The sequence below is a fragment of the Notamacropus eugenii genome, chromosome 5 (genome assembly GCF_028372415.1).
Source record: "Notamacropus eugenii isolate mMacEug1 chromosome 5, mMacEug1.pri_v2, whole genome shotgun sequence".
In the NCBI taxonomy this organism is placed as follows: Eukaryota; Metazoa; Chordata; class Mammalia; order Diprotodontia; family Macropodidae; genus Notamacropus; species Notamacropus eugenii.
Window position 1 is genome coordinate 108,312,035 of NC_092876.1, and position 5,290 is coordinate 108,317,324.

At 40.2% G+C, this 5,290-nt stretch overlaps 1 long non-coding RNA gene across 1 annotated transcript; it reads right to left on the reverse strand.

Moving 5' to 3' along the window:
* Positions 1-240: 240 nt before the first annotated feature.
* On the reverse strand, positions 241-4,716 carry LOC140505025 (uncharacterized). Its single transcript, XR_011967319.1, has 2 exons — positions 4,598-4,716; positions 241-3,746 (listed from the first exon to the last, which is right to left on the reverse strand). It is a non-coding gene; the product is annotated as an uncharacterized lncRNA (long non-coding RNA).
* Positions 4,717-5,290: the final 574 nt, after the last annotated feature.

Here is a 5,290-nt window from a genome sequence, read left to right on the forward strand (position 1 = left end):
TTGGGGAAATAATCCAAAGCTCTTTCCACTAACATTATATGATCTCTCTTGTGATCTCAAAGATAGTCCAGAAATCTTATGGTATGTTCAAATTTAAATTCAACAAACATTTATTAAGGGATGAGCTAGGCAATGAAAGAGATGTGAAAATAAATAAGATAAAGTACCTACCCTTTAGGGGCTGACTATTCAGTAAAGGCAATGAATTATAAGCAGATAATTATTCAGAGAGACAATGGATTTTGCTCTGGGGCACCAAGATCCTCCTTGATGACCCTCCGTATTTAGACCTTTATTATTCTGTCTATCTGTCATCAATCAACCCCTGACTTTACACTGTATTCTGACTAGCATAAAACACTTATACAAAATAGAATATGATTAGCAAGGACAGAGGTACAAAGTGTGGAGAAAGTTCAGAGAGGGAGAGAATATATCTAACTGGATTTATCAGGCAAGGCTTAATTGAGAAGGTAGCATTTGAGCTCCATCTTGAAGGTGGTGTAAAATTTCAGAAGGCAGAGATGAAGAAGGGAAAATGAAAGTCAAGGCATTGAGAAAATTCCATTTAAATATCTAACATAAGATGAAAACGATAATGGAAAATGAATAACCATGAGGATTGTTCTGTCCATCTTTGGAAACTTGATGCCCAAGGGCAAAAGATATGGTTAGTAGAGCCAGAGCAAGGCTGAGCTCCAAAATTTGATTCACTTCATCAAATCTGCCCTGAAATCCTCTTGTGTGCCCAGTACTGTGCCAGGTGCCATGGGAAATATCAAGATAGCTTAAGACATAGTCTCTGCCCTCAAAGAGTTTACAGTTAGTTTAGGAGACAAAGGTCACATGTGAGTCAAATGGAAAACAAGAAAAAGCTGTGTAGAATCCAGTGTTAAATGGAAGATGACCGTGTGACAAAATTGGAACTGCAAAGGGAATTTATGGCTAGCCCTGATCTTGTCTTCGGGGAAACAATTGGATAAACTTGTCTTTCTAGAGGAAGCCAATATTGGAAAAAAAAAAAAACAAACTCCTTTTGGTGGGATCTGGAATCAAGGAGGTCCCAAAGAAAGTCAAAGGAAGCCAGAAAGGTCATTCTAACCTTCATCCCTTTCATTTAGCCACTTAAAAAAAAAAAAAATAAAAGTGGTGTTTGTGGTTGTTTCTGCCTTCCCCCTCAGGTTTAAACATAAGAAAAAAAAGGCATAGTTGGGCAAAGAAGAGATATGAGAGGCAGGTAAAGTAATTAAATAGTGACTCTGGAAACACAAGCAATTTTTCTATTTTTTAAAAAAGCCCAAAAAACCAAAAAAGAACAGGGATGAGTTGGAAGGCAATGAAGCCTTGCACCTTTCTCAGTACCTGCAGGGCCCCCAGCCTGGATTGCTTCTAAACACAAAGACACTTTGTGAAGTGAGAATATCTGTGAGTGGATAAATGACAAGTCTTGCCTGTATAACTGCATTCCATTTTTGTGCTTCATACAATTAGCATTTTATGGGCAGGCAGTTTTCTTCATTTCTTTGATCTGAACATCAGTATTTTCTATATTCTGATCAATTTTGCAGAATTAAATTAGTGCTTTTTTTGAATGAGATATCAGGATACTCAGTTGACTAACTGAGGTCACTCCTAAGCAGTCTTTCAGTTCTATAATATATGTGTCTTTATCCCAGTATGGGATAAAGAATCATACAAGTAGCATTAGTAGCCTACTGTGTGCTGTAGTGAAGCTGTAGGCTTCTGGGAAAAATCTCTTACTGCTCTTAAGATTTTTAGGGCAGCTAAGTGTCACAGTGGATAGAATATCAGACCTGGAGTCAGGAAGATTCATCTTCCCAAGTTCAAATTTGGCCTTAGACATTTATTAGCTGTGTGATCCTGGACAAGTCACTTGACCCTGTTTGCCTCAGTTTCTTCATCTGTAAAAAGATCTGGAGAAGGAAATGGCAAATCATTCCAGTATCTTTGCCAAGAAAATCCCAGTCATAAAAGGTTGGACAAAACTGAACAACTCTGAGATTTTGGAGGCGCACTTGAAGTTTTAGCTAATAAATCCACCAATACAGGTGATGAGAGGTAGCATGGTGTCATGGAAAGTGGTATAGGCTGCCCCGGGAGTAAGCAAGACCTGAGTTCAAGGCTTGACTCTGAAATATTCCATCCAAATATTGGCTCTGTGACCCCCTAGGCAAGTCATATAAACTCTCATTGCTGCCTTTCCCCAATATGAAGTCAAAGGCAAAGAAGGAAATGGTTATCCCTCCTAGGAGATATGTGTGTGTGTTCATCCTTCACTGATGAAGAAGACCATGCCATCAGAGAAATAATGACATGACTTGCACTTGACTTTGTTTTGGGTGAGGGAGGGCTGTGCACGTCACCAGCCCCACTTCTCCTCTAGAGCAATCTGAATCCAGTGACCAGATGTTCATCAGGATGACTGGAGATGACCCAGAATGAGGCAACTGGGGTTAAGTGACTTACCCAAGGTCACACAGCTAGTGAGTGTCAGGTGTCTGAGGTGACATTTGAACTCAGGTCCTCCTGATTCCTGCACTGGTGCTCTATCCACTGCACCACCTAGCTGCCCCCCTTCTAAGAGAAAAGCCACATCAAAGACCTGGAAGGCCAAGGAGGTAGTATTGAAAGGTAGATATAGCTGCAAAAAGAAGAAAACCTGAATATCCCCACCTCTGGCCTCCCAAGACATTTTGGCTCTGTGGACAGCCCAAGTACCCTCAGAAAAATATCCTGAAGAGGAACAAACTTGATAACTATGCCATCATCAAGTTTAAAAAAATGTTTTGACACCATATAAAAGCAAAGACAACCAAACAACCTCACTCTATTGTCCTAAGCAATACTAAGACTAGGGAAGCTAGATGTCTGAGTGAATAGAGCGCTGGGCCTAGAGTAAAGAAGACCTGAGTTTAAATCTGGTCTCAGTTACTTACTAACAGTGTGACCCTGGGCATGTCATTTAACCTCTATTTGCTTTAATCTACTGGAGAAGGAAATGGCAAACCCCTCCAGTATCCTTGCCAAAAAAGCCTTATGGTCAGTAGAGTCCACAAGGTCATGACAAGTTAGACATGACTGAACAATAATAACAAATATTAAGACTAAACTTATAGATGATTTACTGCTTTGCATTGATGGAGGGAGTTTTCTCAGAGGGAGCTCCCCACCCTGACGAAATCATGTATCCAAAAATAATTAATACCAAGAAATAATTAAGAACAACACAGGCTATCCTGTTATGAGATCCATCTTGTCATAATTCCCATAATATATTGGTGGTAGTGGTGGTGGAATATCAGAAAACAGAAAGGGCTTTACCTGGTATTGTCCTCAACAAATGATCGATCTTTATGAAGTGCCTATTATGTGTTAGGTACTGTGCTCATTGCTAGGGGTTCCAAAAAGGTAAAAGATAATTCCTACCCTCAAATGCGGGAAGGGTGGAAACAACATGCAAACAAATATATATGAGGACACTATCTACAAGATAAATAAGAAGAAATTAACCAGGGAAAGTCGTTAGAATTAAAAGGGATTGGGAACTATTCCAATAAAAAAAGAGATTTTAGTTGGGCCTTAAAGGAAACCAGTCAGTCAGCAGTCAGAGCCAAGAAGGGAGAGTGTTCCAAACACGGAGGACAACCAGAGAAGATGCCTCGAGCTGAGAGATGGAGGGTCTTGTTCATGGAGTAGCCGGGAGGCATGTCGCTTTATCAGAGTACCTGGCAGAGAGTAAGAAAGGTGATGGAGGGCTTTGACTAATGACCAGAGCATTTTGGTTTTGATCCTGGGTGCAATAAGGAGTCACTGGAGTTGATTGAGTAGGAGGATGATACGGTCAGACCCAGTAAAGCTCATGGAAGCAATAGATTTCCCCTTCTCCCTCAAGAACCTGAGATTCATTTCCATTACATATAAAAAACCAGCTCCTCCCACTCTCAGCCTGTTCTACTCTCACAGCCCATGTGACTGTCCTTGACCAAGGGCTATCTAACAAGTATTTATTGAGCATCTTTTCTGGTGACAATAGGTACTAGGCTGGTGGAGAAACAAAATGGAAAAAAAAATCGTCCCTTCACTGGAGGGATGGGGTTTCATATGTAACAATCAACAGAGACTATCTAAATTAAGGTATAATCATGTGTCTGATAACAGATATAAGTGGTGAAGGAATGCAAGGAAGGCAGAGGTTATTTCAAACTCATGCTGGGCCTGGATGAATGGCTAAGATCTGGTTAGTCTGAAAAAGATGGGAGGCATTGAGGAACAAACAGCAAAACTCAAGTCATCCGGGAATGACCACAGTACTCTGGTTTTGGTGGAGGCCACAGGGAACTCCCTTTCACAGCTTGGCTGTGACTTAGTAGACAAGTCCCAGGGAGTTACTGGAGGTGTGTAAAACTTAAATAAATTCCTCAGCCAGGCTTAGCCAGACAGTCAGGGCTTGGACTCAAGTCTTCCTGATTCTAAGGAAGAGTCAGAGTGGGAATGTGAACCCAGGTTATACTGATGTCCAGCCTAACTTGCAACCAACCCACCCACCATGCCAGGCTCTGAAGCCCATGAAAGTTACCTGCTGCTCATGAAGGAGAAGATGGATATTTCAAGTTGCCTCTTAGCCATCCTGAAGTTTTGGGGGGGTTTTGACTTTGTATCTTCAGCAGCTAGCATAGTACCTGGCCTGTTGTAGGTGTTCAAGAAATGCTTGTTAATGACTGAGAAAGAAGTCCCTGAGATTGAGCTTAATTTGTTTATCAAACATGACACTCCTATTTAAATGTCCATTTATTCCTATATTTAGGTATTTTCCCTTTTATCAAATCATAGCCAATGTATAGAGTAGTTCAGATTCTCTTCCTTGTTTCACATTATTTAATCTTTCGCATTTCTGTGTATTCCTCATATTTAGCAATGTTAATTGAGTTAAAGAATTCCATTATATGACTATAATGGAATTCCCCAGCTTTTGAACTTCTGGGTTGTTTCCAGGTTTTTTGTACTGTCAAAGCAGCTTAACTCTTTTGGGCCTCTGTTTTCTCATCTCTAAAATGAAAGTTTAAGACCAAATGACCTCTAAAGCACTTTCAGTTCCAAGTTCACTGATCCTGTTAAATAATGCTGCTATAAACATAGCTGGTGTTTATATAGCATTTGAAAGTTTACAAAGTACCTTATAAATATTAATTCATTTGGTCCTCATAACAACTTTGTGAGGTAGTTACTATTTTAGCCCCATTTTATAGATGATGAAACTGAGGCAAACAGA